The following is a 20,330-nucleotide window of genomic DNA, read 5'->3' as shown; positions in this document are numbered from 1 at the left end:
ACACCGGGCACAGATCGGGAAAGCCGACAGTGCGCTGAACTCAGCGCACTGTCGGCTTTCTGGCAGTATATGACACTGCATGTGCCCAAAAGTGGTGAAAAGTCCTCTTTAATGAACCTCTTGGACACCAGAAGCTCTGCCAATCTAGAATCCAAGTGGCAAATGAGAGCGGCGATCTTAACCTTGATGATGCTGGTTTTTAGATCCAGAATCAATGAGGCAGGGGGTGGAGAAGACAGATCCCATTTATCCATAGAATAATTCCAGGTACTAAAATGAATTTTAGAGCTAACAGTCTTTCTAGACAGGAGGAGAGTACCCACATCCCAGACTTCACATCTGCAGACGAGAAGAGGAAACTCTAAATCCTAATGGGAGAAGAGGAGTCCACTGTGGAGATCGCTGCCCAATACGTGTCCAGCTGCCACCAAATGAGAGGAAGATGAGACCCCAAAGACTATTAAACCCCTCATCACCCCACCTACGCCTGCCTATACCCATCTCAGCAGAGCTGAGTGTGCAGCAGGGTTCAGCGCACACTCAGCTATACTACATCTCCGGCGTAGCAAAGCTCAGCGCACGGCCAGCTCTGCTTCATATCCGGTGTAGCAGAGCTGGCCGTGCGCTGAGTTCGATCTCCGGTGTAGCCGAGCTGAGTGCATGGCCAGCTCTGCTTCATCTCCGGTTTAGCCGAGCTGAGCGTACGGCCAGCACTGCTACATCTTGGCATAGGAATGCATTGACCAGCATTGATTGGCCGAATGACATATTGCTGCCAAGTGCCCATTTACCTCTGAGCCAATGGACTGTGACGCTGGTGGGCGTCGATCACTATTTGCCAGACCTGTGTGTGCTGCGGCACCGGGACTAGAGACTGGGCCTCAGGTCTGCCAAGTTGTGGTGAATGGCCATTCTGTCCAGGTGTTGTTGGACTCTGGTAGCCTGGTCACTCTGGTGCATGCCAGCTTGATAGTTGGGGACTTTATCCCGGACAAACGTATAAGTGTTTGTTGCTTCCATGGGGATGTCAAGGACTACCCTGTGTCCAAGGTCACAATAGAGACTATATTAGGATCTGTTTATTATGAAGTGGGTGTTGTAAAAAACCTTATGCATAATGTGATTTTGGGACGTGATTTACCTTTGTTCTGGGATTTGTGGGGAAAAGGTAAAACCACAAAACCAAATGTGGAAACCCCGCCTACACCCAAAGTGCATGAGGAGGGCAACACCTTTCCGTTACAGGTCTTATCTGGAGAGAAGGATGATGCCTCTTCCCCAGCTCCTGAGCCTAACATACCTGAATTAGAGATCTTACTGGATAATTTTGGTACTGCACAATTGAGAGATCCCACTCTTGCTAATGCTCGTGATAATATGACAGTTGTTAACAATGCACCTCAGGAACCTGATGCTGACCACCAATTCCCACATTTTGCTATGAATAATGAACTCTTGTATTGGGTTGCAGAAAGTATTGGGGAAATTGTGGAGCAGCGTCTTGTACCAAAGCCATATGGTACTTCATATAGCCCATAATCATGTGCTTGGGGGACACCTAGAGGCGGAGAAAACACAGGAGAGGATTCTCCAAAGATTTTATTGGCCAGGCGTGTACAGGGAAGTGAAGGACTATTGTGCGTCCTGTCCTACGTGTCAGGTACATGCCCCAGCCCCACATTTCCATAGTCCCATGCCCATCATTGAAATGCCTTTTGAAAGGATTGGTATGGACTTGGTCGGTCCAATAGTCAAGTCAGCTAGAGGTCAGCAATATATTCTGGTTGTCTTAGATTACGCTACTCGCTATCCTGAGGCGGTTCCCTTGCGTAATACGACATCAAAGAGTATTGCCCATGAGTTATTCTCTATGTTTTCAAGAACAGGCATACCTAAAGAGATACTGATCGACCAAGGCACACCGTTCATGTGAAAGGTGATGAAAGAGCTATGCAAGCTGTTTAAAATTACCCACTGTCAGGGTCTGGGGTTGCTAGGTGGGGTGGCATAGACACACAAGTCCAGTTTCTTTTAGTCCAAAACAAAGGTAGAGTTTATTTTTACTCAAAAAGGTAGTGCAGCAACAAAAGAAACAATACAAAAATAAATACCTGCCCGTCTAGGCTCTAACTAAACATAGAATAGGTTACCTCACCTAGAATAACAGAAATCCAAAAAGCCAGTAGAATCATTCAGGACTCCAAAAATATGACCTCTCTGTTTGCTCGCCAGCCAAGCTCTGCCCAACTGTTGCTGCTGGAGCTGGTTTCTTAAGCCTCCTTGACGAGGAGACTCTCTACAGCTGAGTCGCTGCTGGAACATCCCCAAAGTGTGGACTGGAGGAGGGTGGAATGACAGGTCCCACTAACAAACCTACCTGTCATTCCTAAAAATCCAGCCCAATACTTAGCATTTACCAAAATGCTCAGCAGACGAAAGTTGTCTGCCGAGAACAAACATTCCTGGAGTTTTCTCATCTCACCCACCTGAGTAGTCTGGGCGAGATGTACACCCCCTCCATTACCTGACCAGCCATCGGCTTACACCACATACGGACCTCTGTGTATCAACCCCAGACAAATGGGTTAGTGGAGCGCTTTAATAAGACTCTCAAACATAAGCTTAAAAAGGTGGTAGAAAAAGATGGTCGTGACTGCGATTGCCTGTTGCCATACCTGATGTTCTCTATTAGAGAGGTTCCACAAGCGTCTACAGGTTTTTCCCCTTTTGAATTAGTCTATGGTAGACACCCCAGGGGCTTACTTGATATAGCCAAAGAAACCTGGGAAACAGTGGCTTCCCCATACCATAGCGTCATAGAGCATGTAGCTCAAATGCAGGATCACATTTCAACAGTCATGCCAATTGTAAAAGAACATCTGCAAAGAGCACAAGAGGCCCAAAGCAGAATTTACAATAGTTCTGCCAGAGTCCGAGAGTTTAACTCAGGGGAAAGAGTCCTTATTTTGGTGCCCACTGTGGAGAGCAAGTTCTTAGCGAAATGGCAAGGCACATATGAAATTGTGGAAAAAGTAGGGCCAGTCAACTATAAGGTTCACCAACCAGGGAAAAGGAAGCCTTTTCAAATCTACCATGTGAACTTGATTAAGCCCTAGAACCAGAGGGAATCGTTGGTGGCCTCAAATACAGAGGTGGGTGATTCGTTGCCACCAATCCCTCCAGTCCTTGTGAATGAGACCCTCTCATTGTCCCAGCAACAGAAGGCAAAAGAGTTCATGCAGAAAAATAGACGCAAGTTCTCTGATCTACCAGGGAGTAATACACACCCGATAGAGCAACATGTAGAGACAGAACCTGGGAGGAAAGTAAACCTCAAACCCTACAGAATACCAAAGGCACGTAGGGAGGTAGTGTCAGCTGAGGTTAAATGTATGCTGGAGTTAGGTGTAATTGAGGAATCCAAGAGTGAGTGGTCTAACCCAATTGTATTGATACAAAAGCCCAATGGTACTTACGTCTTAGGGCCTTTTTCAACTCTGTGGTTGCTTCAGCCTTTTTTGGTGTGGCCTGCTGGGGGAGCAGTATATCAACCAGGGACAGAATTAGACTTGACAGGCTGATCAGGAGGGCCAGCTCTGTCCTGGGGAGCCCCTTGGACCCAGTACAGGTGGTGGGTGACAGAAGGATACTGTCTGTGGTGAGCTCCATGTGGGAGAACAAATCCCACTCCATGTATGAGACCTTGATGGCACTTGGCAGCACTGTAAGTGACCGTCTACTTCACCCCAAGTGTGAGAAGGAGCTATCGCAGGTCCTTCCTTCCAACTGCGACCAGGCTGTATAATCTACATCAGACCAAGCGCACAGAAAACTAAACGATTATGAAGTCTTCCTTCTGTTCCTTATCTGCTATGGACTAGTATATCTTCTCTTCTCAGCATATGCGTGTCTACTTCCATAATATATTACTGTGTATTATCCTGTATCTGTATTACTCTGCTGCTGTAACATATTGAAATTTCCCCACTGTGGGACTATTAAAGGATTATCTTATCTTATCCTACCTCACGTCCTGAATATATTACACAACACAGGGTCCTCAGCAAGAGCCAAGCAGGGTTCATGCCAAACCACCGCACCACGGAACATATCTACACCCTGCACAGCCTCATCAAGACCCACATCCAGAACACCAAAAGAGGCAAAATATTTTCCTGCTTCGTGGGCTTCAAGAAAGCATTCGACTCAGTATGACACCCAGGCCTGCTCCTAAAACTCCTACAGAGGGTCATTCCATATCAAGTGATCCAAATATGAATATTTTTTTTTACCTGACGTCTTTAGATTTTTTTTATTTTATGAAGTACAACTTAAGTTCATTACAAATTAAAAGTTTTGAATTTTTTTTCTTAATCCGTTAATTTTTTACTTCTAAAGTTTTGAAAAAGCGCAAATTTTGGCCTGGTATGGCTTTACATTTTTTAGCATATCTCAGGCTAGAATTAAGATAAAGAGGTGGGAGAGGCAGCATTTTTCTCAGAACGGAACCGGCTTTCATTTGATATGTCACAAGACTATGTTTCTTTATATTTTATTTTGGAGAAATCAAATTCAAAATTTTGATGCACAATTGTGAAAAAAACATATGATTTAAAATTGTGAAAAAATGCATGTGTGTTACTTTTGTTCTTGGTTATACTTGTACAGGGTTTCAACTTGGGACCAAATTGAGATCAATTTTTTTTAAAAAAATTTTTAAGCCTTGAATCATCTGATTTTATCTTTGTGTGAGCTTCTTCCTTTTTTCTTTTCAAATTACAACTTGCTGAATTCAACATTTATATGCAACAATAAAGAAATATAAAAAACAAATCCTGTAAGTGCCAGAACAAATACATCTTATCATCAGAACACAACTTGTTCAGCATTTTCAACCTGAATGCATTGAACAAACCGAAAGAAAAAAGGTGATCATATCCAAGTGGGATTTTCTAAATACAGATTTATCCTAATTATATGTTAAGAAGATTAAAAGAACCAATGTTTTTAACACATTTTTTCTACATGTAACAATTTTTTTTATTATATCACTAAACATGTAATTTATTAACCCCTTAGCGACCCTTGACGTAACTGTACGTCATGGGTCGCATGGGGATGTATGGAGCGAGCTCACACGCTGAGCTCGCTCCATACACGGCAGATGCCGGCTGTATAATACAGCCAGGACCTGCCACTAACAGCAGCGGTCGGTGCCCGAGCCGATCGCTGCTGTTAACCCTTTACACACTGCGGTCAAACGTGACCGCAGTGTGTAAACGGCGCCGGCGGCACGGGTGCCGCCATGTTTCGCCGATCGCCGCCCTCCTGAACGTCACAAGAGGGCGGTGATCGGTTGCTATGACAGCCGGAAGCCTATTGAAGGCTTCCAGGCTTGTCTCTGCACCAGATCTATTAGACGATGCCAGAGGCAGCCTCTAATAGAAGTGCTGCGATTTTCCTATTCACTGCAATACTGTAGTATTGCAGTGAATAGTATGAGCGATCAGACTCCCTAGGTTTCAAGGTACCTAAGGGGTCTGATCATAAATATAACAGAAGAAAAAAAAAAGTTTTTAAAAGTATTAAAAAAATAAAAAAAATATAAAAGTTCAAATCACCCCCCTTTCCCTAGATTAGCTATAAAAGTAATTAAAGAACATTAAACATAAACATATTAGGTATCCCTGCGCTCCAAAATGCCTGAACTATTAGAATATTAAAACATTTATCCCGTACTGCGAACGGCGTAGCGGCAAAAAAAATAAAAACAGCCAAAAAGCGTTTTTTTCAACACTTTGCCTCCTATAAAAAATTGAATAAAAAGTGATCAAACCATCGGATCTTTCCCCAAATGGTATCAATAGAAACGTCATCTTGTCCCGCATAAAAAGACACCACAACCAGCTCCATACATGGAAATATGAAAAAGTTACAGGTGTTAGAACATGATGACACAAATTTTTTTTTTCTATTTTGCAAAGTTTATCATTTTTTTAAAAGTATCAAAAAATTTCAAATACTATATAAATTTGGTATCACCGCGTTTGTACTGACACGTAGAACACATGTAACATGTCATTTGTACCAAACAGTGAATGCTGTAAAAATTAAACCCATAAGAAAATGGCGCAAATGCATTTTTTCTCCAATTGCGCCTCATTCTGAATTTTTTTCCAGCTTCCCAGTACATTGCACAGCATATTGAATGGTGCCATTACAAAGTACAATTTGTCCCGCAAACAATAAGCTATCATGTGACTCTGTGAACTGAAAAATGAAAAAGTTATGGCTCTTGAAATGTGAGGAGGGAAAAACGAAAATGTGAAACCAAAAAATGGCCTGGTCCTTAAGGGGTTAAGAAGAATAGTACAGTAGTTAAATCCTCATTCTATAAAATACCAGCAGTTACCCGCGACTTCGTCTGCGGTTTGGCGGTGGTGCCGAACCGCTTATATTTCTTGTCCCCCTATCGGTGCCCCCAGTATCTTGTCCCCCATCTCTGCCTTTAGCTTCATGCCCCCCCCAATCTCTGCTCCCAGTTTCTTCCCCCATCTCTGCCCCCAGCTTCATGTCCCCCCTTCTCTGCCCCCAGTTCAATTCATCTGCCCCGTTTTTTGCCCCCCATCTCTGCCCAGTTTCTCCCCCATCTCATGTCCCCCCATCTCTGCCCCAGCTTCATGCCCCCCATCTCTGCCCCCAGTTTCTTCCCCCCCATCTCTGCCCCAGCTTCATGCCCCCCATCTCTGCCCCCAGTTTCTTACCCCGTCTCATGTCCCCCATCTCTTCCCCCAGCTTCATGCGCCCACCCCACCCGTTTCTTTCCCCCCATCTCTTCCCCCAGCTTCATGCGCCCCCCCATCTCTGCCCCCCAGTGTCATGTCCCCCCATATCTGCCCCCAGCTTCATGCCCCCCCATCTCTACCCCCCCATTTCATGTCCCCCCATCTCTGTCCCCAGCTTCATGCCCCCCCCCCCTACAGCGGCCCCCGTGTAGTACCACCCACCTGTGTCTCTTTCCTGTGCTCCTGTGTGTGCTGGCTGCCTGCATAGACTTCTCATGATGTTGCCTGTGTGTCGTTTATGTAGCAGAGTGAGCTCCGGCGTCATAGCAACCAGACGCCGGAGCTTGCTGTGCTTCATATAGGACACACAGGCAGCCGGCCGCGAAGTGTATGCAGTCAGCCAGCACACACAGGAGCGAAGGAGACCAAGGTGAGTGTTACTACACGGAAGGAACTGAAGCTGGGGACCTCCCCTACCCCCCCCCCCAGGACACCCTCTCCCCGCCGGACACCCCATCCCCCCGCTGCACTGACCTGTATCTGTTGGGTCGGGTGCAGCAGCCTCCTCCACGATGTGTGTGGCAGCCTGGCATAGCTGCAGCTCCGGGTCCCTGTGGGCGGCTGCCATGTTGTTCTCTGTGTCACTGCTGAATCGGCACGCCCACATTGAGGTCTCAACCTATGGTGCCGCAGCCCTGGCTCCATATCCCGCCCACAGCTGTCATGCACCAATAGGAGGAGCGTGGACAGAGCAGCGCTGGCAGAATGCCAGCTTCTATAGCCGAGCCCGGAGGGGTGTTTGGAGGGTGACAGTGGCGATTTGGGGTGAGTGACCCACATTTAAAGTAGCCTATCATTCCTTCCTGAGAAATATATGTATCTGTGTGAAATTTCACCAAAATCCATTCAGCCGTTTGGCTGTGATTGAGGAACAAACATCCGAACACACAAACCTTTATAATATTAATAGGATGAAGTAATCAAACACTTAATAGGACGTTTTTAAACTACCGGCCTTTTATGATCAATTTGTCCCTTCTAGTGAGTGAAATGTAATCTTGTCCATAAGCGCTTACTAGCAATGTGTCACAGAGTGTGTCCGGCCTGTCATGGTGTTCGCCTCCACCTGAGTTAAAGGGATTTAATCATTAACCCCTTCCTGCCGATGGCACTTTTTGACTTCCTGACCAAGGTCGATTTTTCAAAACTGACGTGTCATTTTATGTGGCAATAACTTTGGAATGCTTTAACTTACCAAAGTGATTTTGAGATTGTTTTTTCGTAACACATTGTACTTCATGTTACTAGTAAATTTTGGTAGATATGTTTTGTGTTTAGTTATAAAAAAATAGGAAATTTGGTGGAAATTTTGAAAAATATGCATTTTATAAAGTTTGAAATGATATGCATTGCATAAAGATAGTCAGACCGCCAAAATTACATCATAAATCTCATGTCCCAGATCTCTGCTTTATGTCGGCATCAAACTATAGTCACCCTTTTATTTTTTACGGACATTAGAAGATTTACAAGTGAAACAATAATATTCAAAATTTTCAAAACCCATTTTTTAAGGGACTAATCCAGTTATGAAGGGGTTTTGAAAGACCCTTGTATTAAAGCCCCCCATAAATCACCCCATTTTCAAAACTGCACCCCTTAAATAAGCCAAAACAACATATACCTAGTAGTTTAACCCTATAAGTGCTTAACAGGAATTAATACAAATTGGAGGTGAAATTTTCAAATTTGATTTTATTTCACTAATATTTTCGTTTAGCCCTAGAATTTGCACATTCACAAGGGGTTAAAGGAGAAAACGCACCCCACAATTTGTTATGCAAGTTCTCCCGACTACCATAGTACCCCACTTGTGGGTGTAAACGAATATATGGACGCTCAGCGAGACGCAGAAGGGAAGGCGCGCCAAGGAGCTTTTGGAGGGCAGATCTGGCTGTGATCAGTTTCAGGAACCATGTCGCATTTACAAAACCCTTGAGGTGTCAAAACAGTGGAAACCTCTAGAAAGTGACCCCATTTTGAAAACCGCACCCCTCAAAGTATTAGCTCCTATGACATGGACGGGGAAGAGGGGCATTCTGGGGGATCAGCGCTGGTGTACTCTCTCTCATAAGCTATAAATATGGGGGGTCCCCTGAAAATGCTCGCACAGCTTACACATTTCCTTCTAGTCGCAGCCACTTACGTTCTAATGATTTGGCGACTTTTGGGGTTTTTGTCTTTACATTGTACAAGGTAGATTTTTATTTTCTGGCAATGTGGCCATATGAGGGCTTGGTGTTTGCGGTATTAGATGTACTTCTCAATGCCACCATTTTGGGGCCTGTAACTTATTGTAATTTTATTAACTCTTTCTGGGTGGGATGTAAAAGGAAACATCAATTCTGGCATTGCTTTCTAGCATTTATTTTTCCCCCCGTGCAGAGTACAGGATAAGTAACATGTTACCTTTATTCTGCGGGTCGGTACGGTTACAGCGTGCAGAGTACAGGATAAGTAACATGTTACCTTTATTCTGCGGGTCGGTACGGTTACGGCGATACCTCATTTATATGATTTTTTAATGCGTTGCTATTTCTGCAGAGTAAAATTCAATTTAGGGAAAAATCAATTATTTTTGCATCACCATCTTCTGAAAGGCGTAGCATTTTTATTTTTCGGTAGACAGCTGGTTGAGGGCTTATTTTTTGCGGGATGACCTCTGCTTTTTATTGGTACCATTTTGGTTTTCATCTGACCATTTGATTACTTTTTATTGAACATTTTGTAAGGGAAAGGTGGTGAATAATCATTATTTTGTGCGTTTTTCTACTTTTTTTTTACGCCGTTCGGGTTAAATAATGTTTTAATTTGATTGTTCATGTTATTACGGACACGGCGATACCAAATATGTAATTTTTTTTCTATTTTTCTTTATTTTACATAGTAAAACATTTTATATGGGGAAAAAGAGATTTTTTGGGCTTTATTTATTTATAATTTATTTTAAACTTATTTAAACTTTTTTATTTTTACTTTTTTGTAACTTTTTTTTTCTGTCCCCATGGGGGATTGAAGCAGTGATCGGCTGATCACTGCTTCACTATGTATATCTGCAATACACGTGTCACACGTGTATTGCAGAACACAGGAAGCTGTCAGCCTGTGTGGACGCATGGGCTGACAGCTTCATTTACGGCAGGATCAGCCAGGTGCGCGGACGGGGTAAGTGATGGGGCAGACCCGGGGTCACTGATCGGACCCCGGGCTGCCCCCTACGAACACTGGCACCCCCCGAAACCGGCGCGGGGGTGCCGATCGGCACATTATATTGAAACCCTGGAGATGCCGATGGTCATGTTGACCGCCGGCACCTCAGGGGTTAACACCCGCGATCGGACCCGGGTCCGACCGCGGGTGTTACAGGGCATAGTCAGCCATAACATACGCCTGACACCTGCAGCGCATGGTGCGCACACAGGTTCTGTGTGCGCACCATGCAGCCGCAGTAATAGTACGGCGCTGTGCGGGAAGTGCTTCCCGGCTGCGCCGTACTATTACTGACGATGTCGGGAAGGGGCTCTATCACTAGGAAAAGTCATTTTTGACTAATCACATCTTTGCATAGCCTGTAGAAAGTCTATTCCACACTTACCTTTAGTACATAGATTGCCTCAGTGGTTTCTGAATAAGTCCGTTTTTATTCATATGCTAATTAGACCGTTGCACGATACATCGTGCACTTCTCTCCTGTTGTTTCCTATGGGAGGCTGCTGCTGCTGATGACTCAGCTTCCTGTTTGCATCACACATAGGAGATAATAGGAGAGAGGAGGCTGCAGGGAACTTCCTGAGCTGGCTGGAAGCTCATTAGCATATGAATAAAAACGGACTTATTGAGAAACCACTGAGGCAAGCTACATACTAAAGGTAGGTGTGAAGTAGCATTTCTAAAGGCTATGCAAGGATGTGATTAGATAAAAATGACTTTTCCCAGTGATAGAGCCCCTTTAAAATGACATTTTTTTCTCCCTAACACATAGGAATAGCCTTAAGAAAGGCTATTCTTCTCCTACCTTTAGACATCTTCTCCGCGCCGCTGTTCAGTAGAAATCCCGGTTTTCTTCTGTATGCAAATGAATTCTCTCGCAGCACTGGGGGCGCTCCTCAGCACTCAAGCAGCACTGGGGGTGTCCCCAATGCTGCGAGAGAACTCTCCGGCGCCACCTCTATTTTCGCCTGGAACGGCCTTCTCCCTGCGTCTTCTTCCTGCGCTGGTTTCAAACTTCTGGGCATGCGCAGTCAGCTCTGTCGCTGGGCCTCGGGCAGAGCCGACCGCGCATGTGTGTAATCAGCCACATGAAAATGGACACTTACACCAGTTTACTGTGTAAGCAGCCACAGGAAAATTGCCGCGGGCATGCACAGTCTGCTCTGCCCGACGGCAGAGCCAACTGCGCATACTCGGAAGTTTGAAGCCAGTACCGGAAGAAGGGAGAAAAAATGTCATGTTAGGGAGAAAAAAAATGTCATTTTAATGATTGAATCCCTTTAATATCTGATTTTTGTTAAGTTTTAAAATGTCTGGTTTTCTTGGATACACAAAGGATGGCGCTGGACCAGAAGGATGCAAAAAAGTCAATTTTACGTCTTCATTTTCACAATCTTTGGAGAGTACAGTAGCCAGCTATCAGCGCCGATCATATTCACAGGTCACAGAACTAGTTATGTCATCCATTGCCAATCTTGTGCCGCCTTCTACCACTTCATGGACTTCACTGTCATTGAATGAAAAAATCCTTGTTTTTATTTCTGTTTCACTCCATGGAATGAAAGTGTGGTATTGCGAGTCCCTTTGATGGGTTCTGCTTCCTGTAACCGATGTTTTAAAAAACTCTCCTCTTCTTCGTAGTTAGGACATGAAAGTTCTGAAGCTCTGTCTTACTTCCTGACTCTGCGGTGAACAGATATTTCACATGACTCTGGGTTCACACCAGCGCCTGATTTGCGTTTTCAGGTTTCCGTCTTCTGCTGACAGAAGACAGAAACTTGACAAACCGTGTCCAGCTGTGAGTGCCGGTGAGCGTTTTGTGCTCTCTGTGGCGAAACATTTTTTTTAATCGGGCACAAAGTTCTGCATGTCCGACTTTGTGTCCGGTAAAAAAAAAAACGGTTTCACCGCGGAGAGCACAAAACGCTCACCGGCTGGACACTTTCCAAACCCATTCATTTGAATCGCTTTGAAAAATGCCTGCAGGTTTCCGTGTCCTGCGCAGTTTCGGGCAGGAAACGGAAATCTGCATAATGGAGACTGGGGCGCAGATGTGAACTTACTGACAGAGTTGTTGGCCTGTCATCTGCTCTGCATTCAATGTCTATCCCTGGTCATTCTCAGGTTGAGCCCTAACAAAGCTTTCTCCTCTGTCCTCTCCTGCTTCTAAAGTAGGGTTCACACTACCGTTGGTGTCTGTAAAAAACCTCCCCAAAAATGGACAGTTACTGATGGCTATCAGTTAGTGTCCATTATATGTCCGTTGCCCATAGACCTCAATGGTTAAAAAAAACCCCAAAAAATGGACACTTACTGACGTTTTTTTCGAACGGACAGAAAAGTCCTGCATGTAGGATTTTTTTTGTCCGCTTGAAAAAACGGACATGGTTGTAAACGGACACTAAAGGAACACAAGATAAAATTCCATTGAAATGAATGGAAATTGCAAAAGGACCAGCGAGTGTCTGTTGCTAAAATCTTGTACGGACAATAACCATGGACACTGCTGAGTGGACACCAATGGTAGTGTGAACGCCCCCTAAACTGTAACAAAATAAAATAATACAGTAATATCTAAAAATCATGGATTATTTGGTAAATTTAGACCCCACACTTTTGGACCACAGCCTGAACAGATCTGAATTCAAGATTTTTGAATCGACACTGTAATAGTTATACTTTAAAGCTGGGCTCTATCAGCAAAATCATGCTGATAGAGCCCCACATATGCGTGAATAGCCTTTAAAAAGGCCATTTAGGCACCGCTAAAGTTATATTAAACTACCCCCAAGTTTTAAAATAAAACCCTAAAACAGAATATGATCAACTTACCCATCGTGCACGGTGGGCGGGCATTCAGGGTCCGCCGTCTTCTTCAGCCACACCTCCTCTTCCAGCGATGTCCTCTGGTCCCGTCTAACTCGCGAACTGACATTGATAAAAAATGGCACGGGCGCATGCGCAGTAGTAGAAGAAGCACGCATATGTGGGGCTCTATCAGCATGATTTTGCTGATAGAGCCCCTTTAAAATATGATCCCATCGCGATCCCAACTTGAATTTTGGTACAGATGTGGTTTGGAGCATAACAGGCACATGTGCATTTTTGGAAATTTTTAAATTGAACGTTTTTTTGGAAATGCATTTTAAAATTTTGTGTTTGTGTTCGCATGGGTAAAATATTAACAAAGATACTATAGTGACATATCTGGTGAAAGCCCATACAGTTCTGAGTAGAATGGTGTTTATTTTGTTTCTCTATCTTTTTTTCTTTTTATCTTTTTTTATGAGGAGAAATGTAAAGGCAGGCAACACAGGAATTCTCACTTTTTCTGAACTTTGAAAATCAATTAAAAATCAAAAACATTTACTAGAATTTTTTTTTCTTCACATTTTGCATTCTCTGACACACTACTACCAAATAACAAAATCTCAAAAGAATAAAGAATACAGAGGTAAAAATAATTGGTTCACTTGACATGGAATGACCCATGATGGAAAAGGAAGAAGAACGTACGATGTCATCAAGAGCTCCTACAGCGGAAACCAGTGCAGTGTGAAGGTGAACGGGAAAAGGACAGCATACTTCCAACAGGCACGAGGGGTCAGACAAGGCTGTAGCCTGAGCCCAACGCTCTTCAACATCTATATCAATGAACTGGCTACAGCCCTGGAGGCCTCACCAACCCCAGGCCTCACCCTGAACGACCGGGAGGTGAAGTTCCTGCTATACGCCGACGACCTCCTACTCCTGTCCCCCACCGAGAAAGACCTCCAAGAAAGCCTGTCAGTGCTGGAAAAATTCAGCACCACATGGGCTCTACCCATCAACCAGAAGAAAACCAAAGTCATGGTATTTCAGAAGAAGGGCCACAATAAAGCCCCACCCTACTGAACGGCTCCACTCTGGAGAAAACCAACAGCTACACCTACCTGGGGCTGGAGCTCAACCAATCAGGAAGCTTCAAAACAGCAATAGAATCCCTGAAAGCAAAAGCCTGCAGAACCTTCTACGCCATCAGAAGACAACTGTACCACCTCAAACCACCGGTGAGGGTCTGGCTAAAGATTTTTGATGCAGTCATCGCTCCAATCCTTCTTTACAGCAGCGAGGTTTGGGGCCCATCCACCTACCCAGACCATCCAAAATGGGACTCCAGCCCAACAGAGACCTTCCACCTGGAGTTCTGCAAATACCTGCTCCATGTCCACCGCAGCATGTCCAACATACCCTGCAGGGCAGAGCTAGGCAGACTCCCCCTATGGCTCACCAAAAAGAAGAGAGCACTAGCTTTCCAGGCGCACATTCAGGGGAGCAACCCCGACTCCTACCAAGCATGGCTAAACCACATAACTCGAAAAAAACCAGACACCCCCCAACCAAACAACAGCCGACCATCAAACCAAAACACCAACAGATGATGAACAAGGCCCAAATAAAGGCGACCACAGAGGCAAACAGAGAGCGGTACATTGAAGAAGGGAGAAACGAAACAAATAACTCCAAGAAACTCACCGTGTACCAATCCCTACAAAGGGACTACACCATGGCCACCTACCTGGAGAAAATACCCCTCTGTATACTGACACTATTCTACCTCATGTCCTGTATATATTATATATATACCCCTCTGTATACTGACGCTATTCTACCTCACGTCCTGAATATATTATATATACCCCTCTGTATACTGACGCTATTCTACCTTACGTCCTGAATATATTATATATACCCCTCTGTATACTGACGCTATTCTACCTTACATCCTGAATATATTATATATACCCCTCTGTATACTGACGCTATTCTACCTCACGTCTTGAATATATTATATATACCCCTCTGTATACTGACGCTATTCTACCTCACGTCCTGAATATATTATATATCTCCTCTATATACTGCCGCTATTCTACCTCACGTCCTGTATATACAGTGCCTACAAGTAGTATTCAACCCCCTGCAGATTTAGCAGGTTTACACATTCTGAAGTAACTTGGCATTGTGACATTTGGACTGTAGATCAGCCTGGAAGTGTGAAATGCACTGCAGCAAAAAAGAATGTTATTTCTTTGTTTATTTATTTTTTTTAATTGTGAAAAGTTTATTCAGATGGTCATTTATTATTCAACCCCTCAAACCACCAGAATTCTGTTTGGTTCCCCTAAAGCAGGGGTAGGCAACCTTTTTTGTTCGGCGTGACGATTTAAATAAAAAAATCAAAGATGAGGTCCTCGGAGTGCCGGGCAATAATTGTAAAGCTGACGACACTGAACTAAGGTCATATAACACAAACCACAACATAGGGGTTGCTGTCATACTGCGCTCCCAGCCACATGCGCTTACTACTGTTTGTCTGGATACACATGTTCTTTTCCATTAGAAGCAATGTAACATATGTAACCCACAATTAGTGGTAATGTATGTGACTGGGAGAAGAGTAAGGTCATACCTGTGGCAGTGGACATTAGCAGTGGACACTAGCTGTCGGACACCGACGGTAGTGTGAACGATCCCTAAGTGAAACACAGATTAATTTCAGTCACTTTTAGTTCCTGGTGGTGCAGTAACCACAAAACCCTAGCCAGGAATTAATGGGTGTCACACTTACACCAAAGTGACAGCACAGGTGCCCAGGAACTGGATTTGACTATAATTGCATCTAGTTACAGTGTCACCACCCAATAGAATCACACTAAGGCTGAGGCCCCACATTACAAAAATGCAGCTTTTTTTGTTGCAGATTTAGCTGCGTTTTTTTTCCGTCAAAGCCAAGAATGGCTAGAAAAGGAACGGGAAATATATAGGAAGCTTCTTACATGTCTCCCTTCTGCTCAATCCTCTCCTGGCTTCGGCTCAAAAAACACAGCAAAATCTGCAACAAAAAAAAAAAAAAAAAAAAAAGCTGTTTCTGCAATGTGGGGCTTTAGCCTATGGCTGAGGCCCCCACGTTGTGAGAACACAGCTTTTTTGTTGAATATTTTGCTGCGTTTTTCTGAGCCTAAGGGCTCGTTCACATCTGCGCCCGGTCTCCGTTCTGCAGGTTTCCGTTTCCTGCACAAAACAGGAGACGGAAACCTGCAGGACTCTTTCATACCCATTCATTTGAATGGGTATGAAAGATGTCCGGTCGTGAGCGGCGAGGAGCGTTTTATGCTCTCCGCCGCAAAACCGTTTTTTTTTTAAATCGGACACAGAGACGGACATGCAGTACTCTGTGTCCGATTTTAAAAACCGGTTTCGCAGCGGAGAGCATAAAACGCTCACCGCCGCTCACATCTGGACCCGGTCTGACAGCTTTCCGTCTTCTGCGTGCAGAAAGCTGAGAACGGAGATTGAACGCTAGTGTGAACCTAGCGAAAGCCAGGAGTGGATTGAGCAGAAGGGAGACGTATAAGAAGCTTCCTATATATTTCCCATTCTTTCTGTAGCCATTTTTAGCTTTGGTTGAAATAAACTGCATCAAAATCTACAACAAAAACGCTGCGTTTCTGCAACGTGGGGCCTCAGCCTTACGCCTCCTGCACACAAATGGCACGGATGTGGTTTTCACTGACCTATATGTTAAAAATGAATTGACAAGGCGGAAAATGCAGACAGATATAGGGGATGTATAGGACAGATATAGGGTACGTATAGGACAGATATAGGGTACGTATAGGACAGATATAGGACCTGCTCCATAATTTTTAGCTCTTCATTTTGGCCCAGATACACAGCCACAAAAAATTGCTGTATATATGGGTCAATTGAAATGTATAGGTCTGTACTCTTATCCAAAGTTGTGGATAAAGAGTCTGGTCATTTATATTACAGCTTAGTAACTCATATTAATAGCAGTTAACCCCATCATGTCCCTCACATTAACCAACTGTGTGCTTTACATAAGGGATACTGATATGTGAGACATATGGAGGTAATAAGTGAATATCTTCATTATATAGGTCCTTTATTAGTACCCCCATATGTCTCACACATCAGTAACCCTTATGTGAGCCACACAGGGGTTAATATGAGGGATATGATGGGGTTAACTGCTATTAATGTGAGGCACATGGAGTTAATAAAACTAAATTAATAACCCCAAATGCCTGACATTAATAAGAATAGTTAGCAACACACACGTACCTGGTGTTTTTACTTTCACTTTGCTCCCCGAAGCTTCCTCTCCTCTTCAGGGCTGCAGACGGCAGGAGCTCCTCCTCACACGTAGCAGCTGTAGCAGCTGTAGCAGCAGGTCCAGGGAGCCCTTATCCTGTGCAGTGAGAGGCTCACCTCTGATTGGTGGCAGGGAGAGAAGGGGGCGTGTCCTACACCTCGGCTTTAGCCGAGCTTCTGAAAGGACGCTCTCTCTCAATTTTAGTGCATGAAGGTTGCAGGCAGGCTGGCGTGCCAGCAAAATATGCCTCGCGTGCCACTCTTGGCACGCGTGCCAGGGGTTGCCGACCCCTGCCCTAAAGTATTAAGAAGTAGTTCAGGCACAAAGAACAATGAGCTTCACATGTTTGGATTAATTATCTCTTTTTCCAGCCTTTTCTGACTATTTAAGACCCTCCCCAAACTTGTGAACAGCACTCATACATGGTCAACATGGGAAAGACAAAGGAGCATTCCAAGGCCATCAGAGACAAGATCGTGGAGGGTCACAAGGCTGGCAAGGGGTACAAAACCCTTTCCAAGGAGTTGGGCCTACCTGTCTCCACTGTTGGGAGCATCATCCAGAAGTGGAAGGCTTATGGAACTACTGTTAGCCTTCCACGGCCTGGACAGCCTTTGAAAGTTTCCTCCCGTGCCGAGGCCAGGCTTGTCCGAAGAGTCAAGGCTAACCCAAGGACAACAAGGAAGGAGCTCCGGGAAGATCTCATGGCAGTGGGGACATTGGTTTCAGTCAATACCATAAGTAACGTACTCCACCACAATGGTCTCCGTTCCAGACGAGCCCGTAAGGTACCTTTACTTTCAAAGCGTCATGTCAAGGCTCGTCTACAGTTTGTTCATGATCACTTGGAGGACTCTAAGACAGACTGGTTCAAGGTTCTCTGGTCTGATGAGACCAAGATCGAGATCTTTGGTGCCAACCACACACGTGACGTTTGGAGACTGGATGGCACTGCATACGACCCCATGAATACCATCTCTACAGTCAAGCATGGTGGTGGCAGCATCATGCTGTGGGGCTGCTTCTCAGCCAAGGGGCCTGGCCATCTGGTCCGCATCCATGGGAAGATGGATAGCACGGCCTACCTGGAGATTTTGGCCAAGAACCTCCGCTCCTCCATCAAGGATCTTAAGATGGGTCGTCATTTCATCTTCCAACAAGACAACGACCCAAAGCACACAGCCAAGAAAACCAAGGCCTGGTTCAAGAGGGAAAAAATCAAGGTGTTGCAGTGGCCTAGTCAGTCTCCTGACCTTAACCCAATTGAAAATGATAGGGACATCAATGGATCCCTCCGTATGTTGTAGAGGTCCTAATTAGAGATTAGATCGCAGGCCTGGAGAAGTCACACGCACAGCTGATGGTGTACCAAGTGAATTCTAATTTTATTGTAAGAAAAAGGTAGTTTAAATACATTACAGACAAAGAGCTGGCTTGGCTATTCTAATTAGTATAACATGATTGGTTATAGAGATATAAGATAAGCCTGGCACATGACTATTGGCTGAGGCTCATTATAACTTTCCAAACTGGGATGGACTTTCCCATGAAACAAAGAAGGATTCAAAATACTTATGTGTGAGCTAACATCCCAGACTATGTCTATATGTATATATCATGGCAAAAGAGATAAGATGACACGCTCCAACCTAATTAACAATAAGCTACATAGACTCTGTGTCTATACACGCTCGAAGTGACCTTCATATACCATAAAATATGACAGAGTGCCCAGATACCATAAGATTAATACTTTTGTTGGTTATGTGTCCATACATCATGTAAAGGAGATAAGAGATATACAAAGTCAGCTGCATCTTCTCAAAGTGAGGCCCTTGAGAGATAAGGATTAGCAACCTATGCATTAACGTTCATTATCACATTCCTTACAAAGGGCCTCCTTGACTTAAGCAGAAAAATACATACTTATACAGTTTATATGTGAAAGAGTACAAGATGGCTGCCAAAATACAAGATTAGAGGATTTGACTCTCACACTATTCTACCTCACATCCTGTATACATTATATATACCCCTCTGTATACTGACACTATTCTACCTCACGTCCTGTATATATTATATATACCCCTCTGTATACTGACACTATTCTACCTCACGTCCTGTATATATTATATATACCCCTCTATATACTGACGCTATTCTACCTCACGTCCTGTATATATTATATATCCCCCTCTGTATACTGACGCTATTCTACCTCACGTCCTGTATATATTATATATCCCCCTCTGTATACTGACGCTATTCTACCTCACGTCCTGTATATATTATATATACCCCTCTGTATACTGACACTATTCTACCTCACGTCCTGTATATATTATATATACCCCTCTGTATACTGACACTATTCTACCTCACGTCCTGTATATATTATATATACCCCTCTATATACTGACGCTATTCTACCTCACGTCCTGTATATATTATATATCCCCCTCTGTATACTGACGCTATTCTACCTCACGTCCTGTATATATTATATATACCCCTCTGTATACTGACGCTATTCTACCTCATGTCCTGTATACATTATATATACCCCTCTGTATACTGACACTATTCTACCTCACGTCCTGTATATCTATATACTGCTGATATACTACCTCACGTCCTGTATATATTATATATACCCCTCTTTATACTGACACATTCTACCTCACACCCTGTATATATTATATATACCCCTCTTTATACTGACACATTCTACCTCATGTCCTGTATATATTATATATACCCCTCTGTATAACTCACCTCCTGTATATAGTATATATCCCCCTCTGTATACCTCACCTCCTGTATATAGTATATATACCCCTCTGTATACCTCACCTCCTGTATATAGTATATCCCCCTCTGTATACCTCACCTCCTGTATATAGTATATATCCCTCTCTCTGTATACCTCACCTCCTGTATATAGTATATCCCCCTCTGTATACCTCACCTCCTGTATATAGTATATCCCCCTCTGTATACCTCACCTCCTGTATATAGTATATATACCCCTCTATACCTCACCTCCTGTATATAGTTTATATACCCCTCTATACCTCACCTCCTGTATATAGTATATATCCCTCTCTCTGTATACC

This window comes from Leptodactylus fuscus, chromosome 2, assembly GCF_031893055.1.
Source record: "Leptodactylus fuscus isolate aLepFus1 chromosome 2, aLepFus1.hap2, whole genome shotgun sequence".
Classification (NCBI taxonomy): Eukaryota; Metazoa; Chordata; class Amphibia; order Anura; family Leptodactylidae; genus Leptodactylus; species Leptodactylus fuscus.
The sequence above is the reverse complement of the archived record's forward strand: the minus strand, read 5'-3'. Positions refer to the sequence as shown.